We start from the raw sequence: 21,035 nt of genomic DNA on the forward strand, positions 1-21,035 counted from the left end.
TCCACAAGGCCAGCATTACCATGATGCCAAAACCAGACAACTACTTTACAAGAAAGGAAAACTACAAGCTGATATCTCTCATGAATACAGATACAAAAATCCTCAAAAAAATTAGCAAATCAAATCCAAGAATGTATAAAAAGAATTATACACCATCACCAAGTGGGATTTATTCCAGGTATCCAAGGCTGGTTCAACATTCAAAAATAAATAAACATAATCTTTCACATCAACAAGCTAAAGAAGAAAACTCACATGGTCATATCAATAGATGCAGAAAAATACTGAACAAAATCTAACACCAAATCATGATAAAAAAAATATCAGCCATCTAGGAATAGATGGAACTTCCTCAACTTGAATATCTACAAAAAACCCCAAAGCTGACATCATACTTCATGGTGACAAACTATAAGCTTTCCCACAATGATCATGAAAAGGGCAAGGATGTCCACTTTCACCACTCTCACCACTTTTCTGCATAGTAGAAATCCTAGCAAATGCAATAAAAAAGAGAAAAGGAAATAAAAGGTAAACATATTGGGAAGGAAGAAATAAAACTGTCTTTTCCAGCAGATGTTATGATGGTCTCTGTAGAAAATCTGAAGGGATACACAACAAAAATCTCCTGGAAAAAATGATTATAGTAAGGTTGCAGGATACAAGGTTAATATACAAAAGTCAATCACTTTCCTATATACCGGCAATGAACAAGTAGAATATGAAATTCAAAATACAATAGCATTTATAGCACTCAAAAAATTAAAAACTTAGGCATGAATCTAACAGAAATGCATTAAGAACTATGTGAGAAAACCACACAACTCTGGTGAAAGCAAAGAACTATATAAATAAATAGATATTCCAATATTCTTGGATAGGAAGCTCAATATTGTCAAAATGTCAGTTCTTCCCAACTTCATCTATGGATTCAATACAATTACAATCAAAAATCTCAGCAGGTTATTTTTTGGGTATTGAAAAACTGATTTCAAAATTTATCTGGAGAGGGGCTTCCCTGGTGGCACAGTGGTTGAGAGTCCGCCTGCCGATGCAGGGGACACGGGTTCGTGCCCCGGTCCAGGAAGATCCCACATGCCGCAGAGCGGCTAGGCCCGTGAGCCATGGACGCTGACCCTGCACATCCGGAGCCTGTGCTCCGTAATGGGAGAGGCGACAACAGTGAGAGGCCCGCGTACCGCAAAAAAAAGAAAAAAAAATTTATATGGAGAGGCAAAAGACCCAGAATAACCAATACAATATTAAAAGAGAAGAATAAACTCAGAGGACTGATCCCACTCAACTTCAAATGCCTGATGCAAGATATAGAAGTGGCACATTAAATAATTTTTGATCTTTTTGAGTATAGCATTTTTTAATTCAGTAAAAGGTTTTTATAATATTCTTGAAGGAACTTTGCACATAGGATCCATGGCTTCATCTACAGTTACTGAGAATGACTGCAATCTAAAACAATTATCTTAACATATTTTGTTTACAACTTAAGCTCCTATTAACTCAAAAATTTAAAGAATTTTCTTCTTAAGGCACTTGGGATTCTGTTGATTTGAATTTTTATAAGTAACAACAATGTGTCTCACAATCTTCAAAGTATTTCTTCTTTCTTTTCTTTTTTATTACATTTGGATTGAAGATGTTTTATCACAGGTTTTGAATCTTTTTCTTCCCTGTGAATCTTGAGGTGGCAAAGTTAAAGTGCTGCTTTTAATCTGTCATCATAAGAAATAGAGAAGTCCCATAAAAGACTTTTTCTTGTAGTTTATACGGCATTAAGTAACTAAAAATGAATACAGTTCATAAAGTTAATTTCATTTAATGCTATGGATGCTGGTACAACATTTTATTATTATTATTTCCCTTACATTTTATTATTATTATTGACTGAATTGTGTCCCTCCAAATACACATGCTGAAGCTCTAACCCCCAGTATGGCTGTATATGGAGATACGATCTTTAAGGAATAACTGAGGTTAAATGAGGTCATAAGAGTGGGACCCTAATCCAATAAGGTCCTTATAAGAAGAGGAAGAGGTACTTTCCTGGTGGTCCAGTGGTTAAAACTCCGAGTTTCCACTGCAGGGGGCACGGGGTCGGGGAACTAAGATCCCACATGCCACATGGTGCCGCCAAAAAAAAAAAAGAGGAAGAGACACCAGGAGCACATGTATAGAGGAAAGGCCATGTGAGGACACAGCAAGGAAGTGGCCACCTACAAGCTAGGAAGAGAGCTCTGACCCTCTGGCACCTTGATCTTGGACTTTCAGCCTCCAGAACTATGAGAAAATAAATTCCTGTTTAAGCCACCCAGTCTTTAGTATCCTGTTATGGCAGCTCAAACATACTAATACAATTATTATTCAAATTGTTATAAACATTTGCTCAGAAAGGATAAAAAGGTTGGCCATATTACAGTTATTTAGCTAAAACCCTCTCTTTTAAAAATTCAAATAATTACCAATCTCTTTTCTTGTTAAAATGTCTGAAAATACTAATTACTTTTATACATAAGTTTAATGACTCTCAGTGATCGTTAATCACTACAACACTTTACTCTTATAACAATAAATATACATTTGTGGACTAAAAAAATTTACAACCTAAAATCTGAGAGTTATGTTTTATTCGGCGGACATATGTTTTATTCGGTGGACATTCTTAGGACTTCAAGCCCAGGAGGCAACTTCTCAAGTAACCCTGAGAAAACTGCTTTGAGGAGGGGAATGGGGGAGCCAGGATACATGGGAGTTTTGCAACAAAGGGCAGGTAGTCTGAACATCAAAAGATGATTGTTAATTAAAGAAAACAAGACATCTCAAGTTAAGGAATTGAGCACTTTTCTATATATGGGAAGATGTGACAGCCTGGGTTCACTGAAATCTTTCTTTTGATATGCATCTCAGCTATCTACGTTTTTACATCCTGAGTTTCCTCAAGCTGCACCCTTGGAGTGTGGCTGCAGTCTGATGGCTGCTAGATGGCAGGTATTCTTTGTTTCCTTCCTGAGTTCCCTCAGGGCTCACCCTGGGGTGTGGTGGGAGGGTGGCTGCAATGGCTAGTGATGACATCTTTAGTGTACTGATAAGGCAGGCAGTATTTTATTTCTCTTATTAATACCTTCTTATAAGTAAAGTATTTATACTTCAACAGAATTTCAAAATTTGGAGACTTTTCGCTCTAAGCTACAGCTACATCTGAAATGCTTGTCTATATCTGGAAATAAATATTCAAATATGAAAGATAAATCTAAAAGACGTGTCTTATTCCAATCAGCATTGGAAAAGTGGCATCATTCCTGATTAGATATGTGGTCTCTATACAATCACATGATCATCGATCAAACACAAGATAGGGTTACAAAATAGAGTGGTGAAATAGATGAATTAGACTACTTAGACCTCCGAAGATTACGACCTGGAAAAGCCAAAAAGCAATGCAGAGCCTAGTATTGAGGTCAAAGCTAAACTTTTATGTATCCTTACACTTTGTGCCCACATTTCCTGTGAAACGCAAATGAACTCAAAATGCCTAAGTAAGCACTAGCAGACTAGAGGCTCAGACCTTTGGGGGATGCAAAGTCACTTTTAGAATATTTTAAATTTACGATCTGAAAAGTTTTATAGCTTTGTTAGGGTGTCTATTAAAACAAACAAACAAAAAAAACGGGACAGCATTTGAACATTCTGTATGGAACAAGTTCTCCAAAAGCTTATTCTCTGAAGTTTTCAACCACAGTGTGCCTGACCCTCAGATCTACCAAGGACCGTCTGTGTGCCCTAGCCACCTCAGAAGGGAATGTATCATTTCCGTGACTGAGTCAGATCCTAACATGGGGATTAGATGACAGCTTTACTGAAGAAGTACCCTTATTCTTGGAAGAGCACAGGCTACTCTCTGGGAGTCTAGCATGATGGCTGTGACAGTGAGGAATGTGTATTTTTGACAAGTTGTATTTTCTTTTTCATTTAGTTCAAAATAGTTGTAAATTTCTCTTGAGATTTCTTCTTTGACCTGTGTGTTATTCAGAAGTGTGTTTTTTTTTTTTTTAAATTTCCAACTGTTATAGGATTTGGGGGCTATCTTTCTGTTATTGACTTCCAGTTTAATTCCATTGTGGTCTGAACATACTTTGTATGATTTATATTCTTTTAAACATGTTTAAGGTGTGATTTATGACATAGGACATGGTCAGTCAGTGTAAGGGCCACATAGGCTTCAGAAGGTTGTGTATTCTGCTGTTATTGGAAAGAGTATTCTATAAATGTCAAGGTGACTGATGGTGGTGTTCAGATCAACTACGTCCTTACTGCTTTTCTACTTGCTTTGTCTATCAATTACAGAAAGAGGGGTGCTGAAGTCATCAACTGTAATAGTGGATTTTTCTATTCTCCTTGAAATTCTATTAATTTTTGCCTCACATATTTTGATGTTAGATGCATACACACTCAGGATTACTATGCTTTCTTGGGAAATTTACCCCTTTATTGTTTTGTAATGCCCTTATTTATAGCTGACATTTTTTTCTTGAACTGACGTCAGTTTTATCTGAAATTAATGTAGTTAACTCCAGTTGTCTTTTGATTCATGTTAACGTGATATATCTTTCTCTATCCCTTTATTTTTGACTTTTATGAGCCTTTGTATTTAAAGAGAATTTCTGGTGGACAAGGTATATTTGAATCTTGTTTATTCATCCACTCTGACAATCTTTGTTTTTTAGATTTGGTATTTAGAACATTCACATTTACTGACTACTGATATAGTTAGATTAATACCTACCATGCTTATAACTGTTTTCTATTCATCACATTTGTTTTTGTTTCTTTTCTTTCTTCCCCTCTTTCCTGCCTTCTCTGGTTTTAATTAAGCATTTTATACTATTCCATTTTCTCTCCTCTCTTAGCATACAGATTATGTTATTTAAAAAATTTTAGTGGTTGCCCTAGAGTTTGCAATAAACATTTGCAATTAATCTAAGTTCACTTTCAAATAACGCTACCATCACTTCACATGTAGTGCTGCTACTTTATAACAGAATATTCCCAATTCCTCCCTCTCATCCTTATAACATTGCTGTCCATCATTTCATGTATCCATATACTATAATCACCCAATACTTTGTTACTATTATTTAAACAGTTATACTTTAATATCAATTAAGAATAAGACAAATAGGTACTACATAAAACTAAAAAGCCTCTGCATGGCAAAAGAAAACATCAACAAAATGAAAAAGCAACTTACAGAATGGGAGAAAATGTTTGCAAATCATATATCTGATAAGGCATTAATATCCAAAATATATAAAGAACTCACAACTCAACAGGAAAAAAACCCCTAATAATCTGATTTAAAAATGGGCAGAGGAACTGAATAAACATTTTCCCAAAGAAGTCATACAGAAGGCCAACAAGTATTTGAAAAGGTGCTCAATATTGCTAATCATCAGGGAAATGCAAATCAAAATCACAATGCAATGGCTATCATCAAAAACACAAGAAACGTGGGAATTCCCTGGCGGTCCAGTGGTTAGGACTTGGAACTTCCACTGCTGGGGCCCAGGTTCAATCCCTGGTCCGGGAACTAAGATCCTACAAGCCACAAGTTGCAGGTGGAGGGGTGGGGAACCACAAGAAACAACAAGTGTTGGCAAGGGTGTGGAGGAAAGGGTACCCTTGTGCAGTGTTGGTGAGAATGTAAATTGATGCAGCCACTATGGAAAATAGTCTGACAGTTCCTCAAAAAAATAAAAATAGAACTACCATATAATCTAGTATTGGCACTCCTGGTTATTCATCTGAAGGAAACAAAATCAGTCCCTTGAAAAGCTATTTGGACTCCCATGTTCATGCAGTATTATTTACAATAGTCAAGACATGGAAATAAACTAAGTGACAAGTGGATAAAACAGAAGGAAAAGGCAGTCATAAAAAGAGAAAGAAATTCTGCCATTTAAGAAAACATAGATGGACCCTGAGGACATTATGTGAAGTGAAATAAGTCAGATAAAGAAAGACAAATACTGTTTTATTTCACTTATATGTGGACTCTAAAACAAATCCAACTTACAGACACAGGAAACAGATTGGTGATCGCCAGTCTGGGGGTTGGGGGTCTGCAGAATGGATGAAGGTGGAAAAAAAGAGCAAGAAAAATGAAAGTTTTTATTTTACCTTCTTAAAAATTCCTTCTCGGATGCTTTCCCTTTTTTAATGTAGATCCAAGTTTCTAACTTATATAATTTTCTTCTTCATGAAGAACTTTCTAAACATTTCTGTCTGGACAGGTTCACTGGCAATGAATTCCCTCAGTTTTTGCTTTACTGAGAAAATCTTTATTTCTCCTTCACTTTTGAAGGATAATTTTGCTTGATATAGAATTCTATTTTTTTTTTCTTTCAACACTTTAAATATTTCACAACACTGTCTCCTTGCTTGCATGGTTTCTGAAGTCCTCTGTAATTCCTATCCTTGTTTCTCTATAGGTAAGACCCCTCCACCGCCACCCTGTCTCCTTTCAAGGCTTTATCATTGGTTTTCTGTAATTTAAATATGGTCTATCTAAGTGTAGATTTTTTTTGGTATTTATCTTGGTGTTCTCTGAGCGTCCTAGGTCTGTGGTTTTGTGTCTTTCATTAATTTTGGAAACTTGTCTGTCATTATTACTTCAAATATTTCATCTTCATCTTATTCTTTGTCTTTCTTCTCCTTTTGGTACTCCAAGTGTGCATATGCTATAACTTTTGGAACTTCCCCACAGTTCTAGAATATTTTGTTCTGCCTTTTTTTTGTTGTTATTGTTCTTCTTTCTCATGTTAGTTTGGGAACTTTCTACTGGCACATTTTTAACCTGATTCTTTCCTTGGCTGTGCTGAGTATACCGATGAGCCCATTAAATGCTTTCTTCATTTCTATTACAGTGCATTTGATTTGTAGGATTTCCTTTTGATTATTTGTTATAGTTTCCATCTCTCTGCTTACATTATCCATCTGTTCTTGAGTGTTGTCTAGTTTTTCCATTACAGCCTGTAACATATTAATCATAGTTATTTTTAATTCCAGGGAATTAAAAAGCATCTGGTTCTAATGCTTCCTTTTTCTCTACAGGCTGTGTTTTTTCTTGCCTTTTAGCATACCTTGTAATATTTTATTAAATGTTGAACATGATGTATTGGGTAATAAGAACTGAGGTAAAAGCCTTTAGTGTAAGGTTCTGTGTTAATCTAAGAGTTGGGCTGTGTTTAATGTTTGCTGTAACTGTAGATGTCAGAGGCTTCATATTTGTCTGGCATCTTTGTTTTTATCTCTCCTGTGGCCTTTGGGCTCCTTGAATAGAGTCTGTGCCTTGCAGCTCTATCAGCTGTAATCCAGTGTTATACTGGAGCCCTATTGATGTGGTGCTAAGGTGCTGGGGAGAGGAAGCATTCTGTAATCATTTGATTAAATCTCAGTCTTTTCAGAGGCCTATGTCCCTGGGCTGTGACCTTCACAAGGGTTCCTTAGCTTTTTTCCCCTTCCCTTAGGTTCTGGTAAAATCTTTGCCCCTCAAGAGTAAGCATTTGCTTTGGAGAACTCTCTGGGCGTATTTCACAATGCTTTCCCCTCCTCCTGTCATAGCCATGAAGGGATCTTTCTTGGCTTCATGATAAGAACCTGGTAGGGTTCCTGAAAGTAGGTCCTCAAAAGCATGGGCCCCCCACCAAGACTTCAGACTCCAGAAGTTTCTCACTCTCAAGCTAGTCCATGCTCACCTCCAGCAATTCATCAAAATCATCATGTAAGTGTTTCTACCCATTTATATCTCCAGCACCTTCTGCTTCAGGTAAGCAGAGTCTCTGTGTTCACTCACCATCTCTCCAAATTTGGGGGTGGTAGTTTACCCTCTGATTTCAAATCCTTGATAGGTCTGAGAAAATCTGTTTATTTCCAGTTTACTCAGAATGTTTCTGTTGTAAGAACAGGAGTGATGACTTCCAAGCTCTTTACATGTTGGAGCTGAAACTAGAAGTTCTGAGTCTGTATTTTTGAAGTAATGGAAAATCTAAACCACCTGGGCTTAAACAACAAGGGAATTTCTTTGCTCGTGTAACTGGGTATTTTAGAGGTAGTTCAAGACTTATGTTTCATTTGATCTCGTGGCTCAACAACGCTGATAAGAACACAGATTCCTTTCATTCTTCTGTTCTAGCTCCTCAGTATCATCTGCAAGCTGGGTACAAGGTAGCTGTCAAAGATTTCCAGGCTATGTGCTCCCTCTGAGAAAGAACAACTCTTCCCAATGCTGAAAAAAATATCTTTGGTTTCTATCTTGATTGAACAATCCCAGGTCACGTGTTCATCGTATACGTTAGCTATTGCCATGAAATGCTGTGTAATAACCACACCGTCTTGGTGCCATTTAACAACGAGTGTTACTCATGTGGCTGGCAGTCGTCTGAAAGAAGATCTGCTAATGTCATCTGGGCTCACTCCTGCGTCTGCAGGTTGGTGGGGGTGTGCTGATGTAGGCTGGGTTGACCAGATGGCTCTACTTTAAGCCAGGAAGGCTCTGTTCTACCTCCCTCACTCTCATAGGCTCTGAGGCTGAGTCATGTTATTGTCATAGAAATGGCAGGGGTGCAAGAGGAGAAATGGAAACAGAAAGCTTCTTATGGTCTATGTGTGAAACTGGCACTGTGTCCATTCTGCCCACATGTTGCCAGTCAAAGCAAGTACCATGGCCAAGGCCGAAATCAAGGGGCAGGAAAGTACACACTGCTCAGGATGAAGCCATGATGAGGGTGTAAATACAGGTGAAGATTGAGGTTAAATACTCAATCTATTGCTCTCACAAGTAAACCAGCCACTGTTTTCACAGGAATTCCAACGCCTCAATTGACAAGGACCAGTCAAAACCCAGGCCTCGGAGCTGCTGATTGATTTGCACTGTATTTGCTTGCTAGGGCTACCGGAACAAAGTACCGCAGACTGGCTGACTTAAACAACAGAAGTTAATCTTTTTACCTTGGCCTGCAGATGGTCATTTCTCCTCCCTGTGTCTTTACATGGTCTTCCCTCTGTGCACGTCCTTGTCCTAATTTCCTCTCTTATAAGGACTCCAGTCATATTGGATAAAGGCCCACCCCCTGAAAAGTAACCCAAAATGCCCATTGCATGGAAGGGACTGAGGAAGCAGCACTGTGGGTAGGCACACCCCAGACCACAGCATATACAGCCAGGAACATGGCTGGGTCAGCCCTTATCACAAGGCGTGAAAGCAGGATACTTCTTCCACCCCAGGGGGATGTTGAGGGCTGTATTCTGCTGTGATAGGAAACACAAGCCTTTTACTCTCTGATGGCTGCTGGAAGTCCCTCTCTAGCGCAAAGAATTCTTTTGCCATGTATTTATGTAAGAAGATAGAAAAGGACTACTTTGACTATTACATCAAAATCAAACAGAGTGGGCAATAACCCCCCCCCCAAGGAATCTGGTGACCTCTCAGCCAATTTCTTGGACAGGCTCCACATCAAGCATGACTGGATGGCGGGCCCCCATTGGCATCTCTAAAACAACACAAACTTTACAGGTGAGTGACGCTTTTCTTGGCACACCTGAGCCATTCCTTCCTAGTGGTGAGCAGCAGTAATGCACTATTAAGTACCATCATGGGTGTTTTTAAGGTAAGCTCAAGGTGAACAGGTCATGAAAAGTCATCGTTGTGACTGGGGGCAGGGGGTCAGTGCATTCATCCCTCTGTATCCACAGGGGATTGGTTCCAGGACCCACCCAGCCCCATGGATACCAAAATCCACAGATGCTCAAGTCCCTTCCATAAAATGGCATCATACCATCAGCCCTCTGTTTCTGCAGGTTCCACATCTGTAGCTACTGAGGGCCAGCTGCATTCATGTGCTAGTCTATCCTGGGGACCACCCTTAGCCATCCCTGTGGAAGAGCCAATGCTGATGGACTCACAGGATTAGTTTGCTGGGGCTGCAGTACCTAAGCACCACATGCTGGGGGTCTTAAACAACGTAGGTACATTGTGTCACAGTTCTGGAGGCTAGAAGTTCGAAATCGAGGTATTGGCAGGGTTGCTTCCTTCTTATGACCATGAGGAAGACTCTGTCCTGTGCCTCTTTCCTGGCTTCGGGTAGTTTGCTGGCAATCTTTGGTGTTCCTGGCCTTGTGGATGGATAACCCCAATCTCAGTCTCCATCTTTAAGTGGCATTCTGCGTGTGTGTCTCTGTGTCCAGATTTCCCTTTCTTATAAGGACTCTAGTCATACTGGATTAGGGCACACCTAATGACCTCATATTACTTTAACTAATTACATCTGCAACTACCCTATTTCCAAATAAGGTCACATCCTAAGGTACTGAGACTTAGGACTTCAACACATGAATTGGGGTGGGGGGGTTACGATTGATCCTATAAAAATATGCAAGGTACTCATTAACCATGTCGACTCTATTTCTTATAATTAACACCAATATAGATTAGTAGCATCAAATCAAAAGGATATGTAGTAGTTGGGCTTCCCTGGTGGCGCAGTGGTTGAGAGTCCGCCTGCCGATGCAGGGGACATGGGTTCGTGCCCCGGTCCGGGAGGATCCTGCATGCCGCGGAGTGGCTGGGCCCGTGAGCCATGGCCTCTGGGCCTGCGTGTCCGGAGCCTGTGCTCCGCAACGGCAGAGGCCACAGCAGTGAGAGGCCCGCGTACCGCAAAAACAAAACAAAACAAAACAAAAACCAAGAGTAGATACCCTTGACTTGCTGCTGATCTTAGCAGGAAAATATCCAGTTTTTCACTATTAAGTATGATTTTAGCTGTTTTGGTGGGTTGATTTTTGTTGGGTTTTTTTTGGTGGGGGGCACACTGTGGGGCTTGTGGGATCTTAGTTCCCCAACCACAGATAGAACCTAGGCGCTCAGTAGTGAAAGCTCAGAGTCCTAACCACTGAACCACCAGGAAATTCCCTAGCTGTTTTTTAAATATTCTTTTTCAAATTGAGGAAATTTTCCTCTATTCCTAGTTTTCTAGGCATTTTTATCATGGGTACTGGATATACCCATGTCAAATGCTTTTTCTACATTTAACACCATCAGATTTTTTTCTTTAGCTTGTCAACGTGGTGAATTGATTTAATCAATTTTCAGATGCTGAACCAGCCTTGCATATTTGGAATAAATCTCACTGGTCTTGGTGAAAGAATTGTACAAAAGAACTGTACAAAAGAATTGTAATTCTTTTTTATGTATTGGATTCAATTTGCTAATATTTTATTGAGGATTTTTGCATCTATGTTCACAAGAGATATTGGTCTATAGTTTTTCATTCTTGTAATGTCCTGTGTGATTTTGGTATTAGGGTAATGCTAGCCTCATAGAGTCAGTTAGAAAGTATGCACTCTGCTTCTACTTCCTTTAAGAAATTGTAGGAAATTGGTGCAATTTTTTCCTTAATTATTTGGTAGAATTCACCAGCAAGGCCATATGGGCCTGGTGTTTTCTGTTTTGGAACATTATTAACTATTGATTCAATTTTTTTAGCAGGCCTTTTCAGATTATCTCTTGTTCTTTGTGTGAGTTGTGGTAGACTGATAGATATGATAGATGTGGTTGACTTATTTTTAGACTCATGAAATAAACTCAAGAAATTGGTCTATTTCATCTAGTTTATCAAACGTGCCAGTATAGAGTTATTCATAATATTCCTTTATTATCTTTTTAATTTCCATAGGATTAGTGATAGCTCCTCTTTCCTTTCTGATATTAGTAATTTTTATTTGTTTTTCTTAGTAAACCCAGCTAAAGGTTTATCAATTCTATGGATCTTTGCAAAGAACCAATGTTGGGTTTTGTTGACTTCCTCTGTTGAATTCCTATTTTCAACTTCATTGATTTCTCTTCTAATTTTTATTATTTCTTTTCTTTTGTTTATTTTGGATTTAATTTGGTCTTCTTTTCTAGTTTCCTAAGGTGAAAGATTAAATTAGAGATTTTGGATTCTTCTTTTCTAATACAAGCATTCAATGCTTTAAATTTCCCTGTAAGCACTGCTTTCACTACATCCCATAAGTTTTGATAAGTTACAATCTCTTTTTCATTTATTTCAAAATATTTTAAAATTTCTCTTGAGATTTCTTCTTTGACTAATGAGTTATTTAGAAGTATGGTGTTTAACCTCCAAGTTTTTGGGGTTTTCCAAGTACTATGTTCCAGCTATGTCTGTTATTGAATTCCAGTTTAATTTCATTACGGTCTGAAAGCATACTTTGTACGATTTTTCTTCTTCTAGATTTGTTGAGGTGTGTTTATGTCCCAGAATGTGGTCTACTTTGGTGGATGTTCCATGTGAGCTTGAGAAGAATGTGTATTTTGTTCTTCACCCACACCAAAAGCATGAGGGTATTTTTCTCGGATCTTCATAGTGAGAATCTGGTAGGGCTCCTGGAAGCAAAACTCACTCAAGTCTGAGGATCCCTGCCAAAGACCCAGAGTTTTTAACTCTCAGACCTGCCCACTGAGCCCCACAGAAATTTGTCAATTACAGTTCCGGTTTTCCTACTTCAGTACTGGTTCCTGTGGAGTTTTCTGCTCCTGGGATTCTGCCCAGTAAGTTGTGATTCTCTGTGTCTGGCAGTCCCTTCAGTTTTGGGGGAGAGTGGTTTGCCCTGTGACCTGGATCTAAGAAGAGTTGTTGATTTTCAGCTAGTTCAGCTTTTTCCTTGCTGTGAAGACAGGAGGGATGGCTGCCAAGCTCCTTACATGCTAGACCAGAAAGTGGAAGTCTCACTCTGAGGCTTTTAAAATCTCTACGTGTCAGTCTTATGTCTTATCTGGATTGATGTTTCATAATGGCAGTGACCACATCTTATTAATAATACCATATAATAGTTTTCAGTGCTCAGTATATGCCAGACATCTTATTAATAAGTACTTTACATATATTACATTTTGTACTACTACCACTAATAGCTAACATTTAATAAGTGTTTTCTATGTCCCAGGATCCATGCTAATAGCATCTCATTTATTTCTCTTAATCCTTACACCCCCAAAAAACAAAAACAAATCAAAATAAAGTGAAACCAAACAAAACCTGGGAAATAAGAACTAGTGTTAGCTGTGACAAAGCAAGAGAGAGGCATGGACATATACACACTACCAAACGTAAGGTAGATAGCTAGTGGGAAGCAGCCACATAGCACAGGGATATCAGCTCGGTGCTTTGTGACCACCTGGAGGGGTGGGAAAGGGAGGGTGGGAGGGAGGGAGACGCAAGAGGGAAGAGATATGGGAACATATGTATATGTATAACTGATTCACTTTGTTATAAGGCAGAAACTAACACACCATTGTAAAGCAATTATACCCCAATAAAGATGTTAAAAAAAAAAAAAAAGAACTAGTGTTAGAGATGGGGAACTGAGGTTCAGAGGGCTGGGATAACTTGCCAAAGTCCCACAGCTAGCGAGTGATGTGGTCCAGGGATCCAAAGCCAGACATGTCCGACTTCAGAACCCAGGCATCAACAACCAGGGCGTACTGCCTCCAGGTGGATTTGGTTCTATCCTCCATATGGTGTGTCTTGTATGACAAGCATCCCAAAAATGTCTTGACTGAGTGGCTCTTTAGAACAAAATACTTCCAGCTGTTCTAAAGTTTTGAAGCAGCTCTAATTAGTATAAGCATACCTCTGAGATCTGTGTTAAACTCAGGAAGTCTGCTGCTGGGTGTGTATGTGATGTGCCACTTGAAATGAGCTGCCACTCGGAATAAAAGGAAAGGAGTAGACATGCTTCCTGCCTTCGAAAGATCACGGTCACAGTGAACAGTTAGAACATTCAAAGAGAACGTTCAAAGATTCTGCTTTCATAGGGCAACTCATGAACATGTGCAAATGAAAATAAATACTACATGCACAGTGTGAGGCAGTGGGAAAAACATTGACTTGGCAAAAACCTAACAGACTTGGGTTTTGAAATCGTTTCTGCCACAACTATGACTCTTAAAACTTGGAGAACATTTCTTAACCTCTCTGAGTTTTGATTTTCTCACCCATCCAATGAATACAATTAATGTCTGCCTCCTAAGACCCAAATGAAAAAAATGCATCAAAAGAGCCTGTGACGGGGGAATTGAATAAATATATGTTCTCTGGCTTTTGTATTCAAGGACTATAATTTGGGGGTTTACACCTTGTGATGGGAAATGTATGACTTTCATTTGGATGGACAGATCAGATCCCATGATCCTGAGAAAGTTATGTAACCTTTCTAAACATCAATGTCCTTCCTTTTTTTTTTTTTAATTTGACAAATCCCTATTGAACATCTACTATGTTTTAGGCACTGGACTAGGCCAGCAGAGGCATGACCAACACAATCCCTACCCTCTAAGGGCCCACAGTACTTGTCTGTAGGTACACTCATAGGGCCCTGTAGATGCTGAAGGACAAGAGATGCTGTGTGTAGCATACTGCTGGGCACATGGCCATTTAGTCTGCATCGCAAACCTAGTCCATGAAAGATGGAAGGATGCCAAAGAGAGGGTTAGGGGGTCTGTACTGGTTTTCTGTTGCTATAACGAATGACCACAAACTTAGTGGCTAAACAACACAGTTTTACTATATTACAGTTCTGTGGGTCAGAAACCTAACATGGATCTCACTGGGCTAAAATCTAGGCATCAGTAGCACTGCATTCCTCTCTGGAGACTCTAAGGGGAGAGTAAGGGGAGAGCTGAATTATGTTCACCCCAAATTTATACGTTGAAGCCCTAACCTCCGATGTGACTATACTTGGAGCTAGAGCTTCTAGGAGGTAATTAAGGTTAAATGAAGTCATAAGGGTGGGGTCCTAATCCAATAGGATTAGTGGCCTTGTAAGAAGAGGAAGAGAGAGAGATCTCTCACACTGTGTGCACATACCAAGAAAAGGCACCCCCTACAAGCCAGGAAGAGGACTTGGTCTTGACTTCCAGCTTCCACAACTGTGAGAAATAAATTTCTGTTGTTTAAGCCACTAGGCTATTTTGTTAGGGCAGCCTGAGCAGACTGATATAAGGAGAATGCTTTTTTTTTTTCTTTTTCTGGATTCTGGAGGCTCTTCCATTCCCTGGCTCATGGCTCTCCTCCCCCAGCCTCAAAGCCAGCAATGTCACATCTCTCTGACCACAGCTGGAAAGGTGCCCTGCTTTGAAGTGCTCATGTGACTAGATTGGACCCACCTGGGTGATCCAGGAAATTACCCCCCCCATGCCAAAGTCCTCAACCCTAATCACATCTACAAAATTCCTTCTGCCTTTGAAGGCGATACCCACAGTTTCCAGGCACTAGGACATCTTTGGGGAGCCATCGCTCTGCCTACCACAGGGTCCAAGGGGGTCTGTTTGGAGTTGGGGCACAGATTCTGGAGCAACATCTTAGAAGTGCACAGAAAGAGAGATGAGAAAGTCATGCCTTGTATTTCCAGGGCACCTGTACAGCTGCTTCTCTCCCACAGAGAACATACTCAGCCAAACAGGAAGTCGTCTGGCCAGACGTTTTCCCCCCAGACATGGTTATAGTGCATGTTCCCCAAATACTGAGAGCTACCAGCTCTGGTTTGCTGGTGACTTTTCTATAGCATATACTTGTTTCTGATCATTGGTAAAAGATACCATAATTTTCAAAACTCTTGTAATGGTGTCCTAATGTCATGGGGTGTTCCAGGACAAAGTGAACCCTAAGATTTTCTCCTGGTATTGATCTCCCTGTGGTCACCTTTCCTGCCACATTCTATGCCTGAATTCTGTCCCACCTTCCTCATCGAAGCACCTGCCAACGAAAGCTTCAAAATTTCTATTCTTTATTATACAGAGCTCTAATTTTTTTTTTACTTTAAACTTAAAAAAAAAAACTTAAAAAAATACCTTTCAAACTTCTTTTAAACTTTCAACTATTCTCAAAGGGACATCACCTTTCAAAATCAAATACACAGTATTAGTTTCCTAGGGTTGCTGAAAATAATTATCATGAACTGGGTGGCTTAAAACAACAAAAATATATTCTCTCACAGCTCTGGAGGGTAGAAGTCTGAACTCAGAAGTGGGCAGGGCTATACTCCCTCCCAGCTCTAGGGGAGGACCCCTCCTTGCCCGTTCCAGCTTCTGGGTTACCAGCAATTCTTGGCATTCTTTAGTTTGTAGACACATCCCTGCCCCATTGTCACATGGCATTTTCCCTGTGTGTCTGTGTTTTCTTTTCTTATAAAGACTCCAGTCATTGGATTAGGATGCACCCTAATCCAGTAGGACCTCACTTTAGCTAGTTACATCTGCAAAACCCTATTTCCAATTAAAGTCACATTCGGAGGTTCCAGGTAGACATGAATTTGGGGGACCTTATTTAACCCCATATATACACTCATTATAATTATTTAACTAAATTACAGAATGGCTCTCCCTTATAAGAAATTCTGCCTTTATCCTAAGCTAAGTGGCTCAAACTGTAGCCAGTCTTGAAAAAAACACTTTTATTCTCCCCATAATCCTAAAAAAAACTGATTTAAAAGTCTCTGTCACTCTCTGACCTAGAAGTATCAGAATGTGATTTTTACTCTCAGGGAGAACTCAACACCATGGCCCTTTAAATTGGGCTTGAATAAATCAAGTGCCCATGCAGTGTTCTCGGGGGGGTTCACTGTTAACCTAATGCTGATGTTGGGAGTGAGAGGTTAAGTATTCTTTGGGGGAATGTGAAGTTGTGTTCTAGCAGAGCTGTGCCTGTAGGATTTGTTACTTAATTGGGAGAAACGAACATGTTCCCAGTATGGATCTCAACTGCCCATATCATTGCTGTGCTTCTGAAGGTAGGTGTCGTTTTCTATGAACAGGTCAGGAGGAGTTAATGTGAACAAGGAAAACTGTGTTTACTTCATACTAGATGAACACTGACGACTAACTGAACTGGGCTAGGAGAACCCAACATGTCTCGGGGGGTCCATCCATCCCCTGGTATCCCAAAGCCTGGATAACAGTGTGTCTGGATGCTGGCCTGCCGTGTTCTGTAACAATGATGTCATGAGAGGCACGCAGTAAACTCACACTCCTGCAAGTGTTTCTCTGCAGGTTGTTCACACTCTAAACCACTGGAAAGAGGTCTACACTGGATGGAGCACATCACCTGGGAAGACAGGACTTACGCTGGGATGAGAAGACAAATGTCATCCCCCTCTGGGCCATGTGGTTGCTGGTGCCCATGTGCTGAGCAGGTGAGAGGGCGTCCCCATCAGGGGAAGGTGAACTGGCCCCTTAGGGCTGACAGCTGATGAGAGTAAGGCGGGGGGAACATCCATTAGTTACCCCCTAGTGGTTTGTGCTTTTTTTTTTTTAATGAATCTGAATATTGTTGGACAGGACATGGGTCTTTTTGCCACAGTCACCACAAGTCCCTAATGCTTCACTCTGGCCATAAACACTACCTCTTTGTTACTGGCAAGCTGACTTTTCAGCTTACAGTAGCTAAACTAATATTGATGGTCACATTTTTAAAAAGGCACCCTGTGTTACCCACCATAGACCGATTAAACTAGAAGACATCTTGCCCACACTCCTGTTTCCAGACAGACCTCAAGCTATGATTCTTGTAAAGCTCAGGTCAAGGGGGGTCCTGTCCCCAGAAGTCCCACATCAGAGTTCCAGGAAGAGTCTTAAAGGAGAGCAACCCAGTGGGCACATACCTTAGGCCAGTCAAGAAGACAGACAAGGGGATTTCCCTGGTGGTCCAGTGGTTGGGACTTCGCCTTTCAATGAGGGTGGTGCAGGTTCGATCCCTGGTCGCAGAGCTAAGATCCCCCACGCCTCGCTGCCGAAGAGCCAAAACATAAAACAGAAGCAATATTGTAACAAATTCAACAAAGACTTTAAAAATCGTCCACATCAAAAAAATCATTAATATCAAAAAAGAGAACATGCAAAACTCATTTCTTGGTGTGGATTTTGAGCTCAGCTAAATAAAACATTGTGCAAGGCCACACATGAACACGCTCCATACTCAGATGGGGAAAGAAAGTGTGGCTTCCTTATTAACAATAAGAGAATGAATCTCCCTAGGGAGCCTCCCTGCCCGCACCCCTCAGGGTAACCGGGAACCAGCCTTGACAATGAACAATAATTCTGTCTTTGGGCTTTAGCCGTCTCCAGTTCATAATAGTCTCCTTCAGGTAAATGCTCGGGTCTTTCAAATTCTGCCTCTCCTCCTTCTATTCCCTGAGATGGCACCTGGGAATGAGGAAGTACGTATCTTCTCTTGGGAACACTGCGGTGGGGGGGGTCCCTGTGCAGTTGTTCATGGAGCCCCCACGCTGGCGGGGGTGGGGAGGGGACAGTGTCCCTGGTAGTATCCCTTCTGAGGTCTCCAGTTGTGAATCTGTCAGGGTTCAGCAAGCTTCCATACTTAACCTTGGCCGTCTCAGCTCTTGCTGGCACGGCGTGTGCACCTGTGGTCTGTCCTGCAGCCAAAACAGCGCTGTGTTCACTAAACATTTCCTTTACCTCCCGGGCACACAGAAGACTGCATGTCCCAGCCTCCCTTGCATCTGGGTCTGGTCCTATGACTAGTTCTGGCCAATGGGATGTGGACGGAGTGACACATGGCCCTCGTGAGACTGGTCCTCAGCTAAGGAGACCAATCAGTTATTTTGCTCCAGTCACCATGTCCCCCATGGTAAGCTGGCTGCAGCACCATCGAATCCTTTCCACATCCCTCCATGCAGTGTAGAACTTAACGCATCACTTCCTTGCTGCAGGGAAGACAAGGAGAGCCTGGAGGCTAAACTCAAGCTCGCTGTCTAATCAAAGCCTCTGAATTTTCTCTGTGTGGGTCCAGAGGGCCCTGTGAAGCAGCTCCTTCCACGTTTCTAAAGGGACGAGTCAAATGCCCTCAGCTTTCAGTCTTGCCCTCAACCTATCCAAGAATTCAACCTAGAGAGCCGAGGTCAGGACACGTGTTTCTCACCCCTGCTTTCCCATGTATCAAGTCTACAAATTCACATTCAAAGAAAGCAGCTCGTCCACAGGATCCCAACACTCATCCTACCAGGTCTAAGCTGGTCATTTCTAACTTGAACCAAAATACTGAAGAATCCCCTTAACTCGGCATGTTTTGAATTAATGGCTAGCCTTCTCAATCTCTGTTCCTTCTCAGGTGTTATGTGGTGTTTGAGGAGGGGGCTTCTTGCTGATGGAGGGAGGGAGCTCACGTCCATGCGCACAGGTCCAGGTCCAGCTGTGGCTCCTCTGCCTCCTTGGAGAGGCCCCTAGTCCACTGTTTGCAGTGGAGGCTGGAATTGTGGCTGGTGAGTGCGTGGTCCAGCTCTGGGCCCCGTCAGAGCCTGGGATCTCCTCTCTTGACTTAGCCTCCCAACCCAGCCCTCTCTGTTGCTAAAATCTGTTTGGGACTCACATTCAGTCCCCAGCCTGGGTGACTTTCCCTGCAGCTCTTGGCTACGAGTCACTTTGCCCCAACACAGCAACTCCTCTGTCAGTTTCCCAAGGCTTCACCACTATTGCCCACCCTCAAGAGCCCAGGGGTCTCCCTGGATCCTTACGTGGCGCCTGGGTATCAAGGGCTCAGGGAAGTGCTAACTTGAATTCTCTTCTCCCTCTTGGCCTGATCAGAGGAGCTCTCACTCCATGTGGGAAACATGGCCAATGTTCTCTGCTTCTAAGTCTCCCCCAGTCTAAGGCGGAGGAGTCAGGACGTGCATCTCGCCATCTTCCCCATCACCATCCCTTCTCCTTCCCACAATTCCCTGGGGGCTCTCATTTCTACTTCCCATCAGCCAGGATGTCAAAGCCTCCTTCCCAAGGGGGGTCTCCACCTCCCCCTCACTTGGCTATTTTAGCAAAATTGTTGCTGTGTAATATACAGGGAACAGAAATAAAAATCTTACTGGTTTTCCTTACTTTCAAAACATTACTCTCCCACAAGCATATCAAAATGACACTGAAGCTTGAACCAAAGATCCTGATTATTTTACTATGGAAAGAATGATTTATTTCCCTCAATGTTTCTGTTCTGATAAATATAACATTTCTTAGCATGCCCCACAAACTCACACTTACCTCCAACATATTCAGCGACCCCTCACCCGTGCAGGGAGCTGTGAGTGTGCAGCTGATCCAGGCGGTCTGCCATCCCCCTGCTGGACTGTCTTCATCTGCTCACACCTCCTCAGGGAGCTCCTGCTTTGCCCACCCTCAGAACATTGGCACAAAGCCTGGTGGTACGCAGGGAGCCAGTGTTCCCAGCATGATGGCTAATCCCCACATTGGGGGACCAGTAACCAAGAGCCTGCAGAAAAGTATATTTCAAAGTTTAAGTACAATTTCCAGGTGTTTCTAAAGCCCAGAGCTTCCAAAGTTTTGAAAAATTAGCATTCTGTGAATGCAATTAAATCAGTCGGATGATCACCTGCACCTTTTTGCTTTGTTCTGTTTTGTACTTGGTGGCACGGAAAAGGATTGCCACCCCGCAGTGATTCTGAACTTCCAGCTTTCTCTGTTTGATCCATGTTCCATTTTCCCAGGCTACACATTTTAGCAAGATATTTTTCACAAGAGTAGAGCTGAATAATCTCCCTGCCTTTTTCTCCTAATCACTTCCTGTGCCTGTAGGCACTCATGAGTCACTGCTCTGCATGGGTGCCCTCACGTTGCTCATTCATCTTGAGAAGCATCCCCCTGCAGCTCCAGGTTCATTCGTTTGTATTTTATTTCACAAAGGCCACTTGTGCCCTGGGCCTACCTTTTATTTTAATTATAATAATAAAAAAAAAACTAAGTCAAAGACTGGACTTGCATCCCTTTTTCCTTCTTAACTACAGGTGCCCATAGCTTATTACCTAAGATGCAAGGGGACAGGGGGAAGATTGTGGACTTTGGGAAGACACAGACCTGAGTTTAAATTCTGGCTTTGCTGTTTATCAGCTGTGTGACCTTGGACATGTCATTAAACCTCTCTCGGTCTTAGATTTTGCAGGTGTAA

The 21,035-nt window shown here is 41.4% G+C and overlaps 1 long non-coding RNA gene across 1 annotated transcript in view; it reads right to left on the reverse strand.

Moving 5' to 3' along the window:
- The window catches only part of LOC132505742 (uncharacterized), a 32,543-nt gene extending 12,219 nt beyond the window's left edge, over positions 1–20,324 (reverse strand). Inside the window, exons 1-2 of the long non-coding RNA XR_009535513.1 lie at positions 20,114–20,324; positions 17,728–17,852 (exon numbers count right to left, since the gene is read on the reverse strand). This is a non-coding gene — a long non-coding RNA (uncharacterized LOC132505742). The remainder of the gene's footprint in view (positions 1–17,727; positions 17,853–20,113) is intronic.
- Positions 20,325–21,035: the final 711 nt, after the last annotated feature.

This window comes from Lagenorhynchus albirostris, chromosome 15, assembly GCF_949774975.1.
Source record: "Lagenorhynchus albirostris chromosome 15, mLagAlb1.1, whole genome shotgun sequence".
NCBI lineage: Eukaryota > Metazoa > Chordata > Mammalia > Artiodactyla > Delphinidae > Lagenorhynchus > Lagenorhynchus albirostris.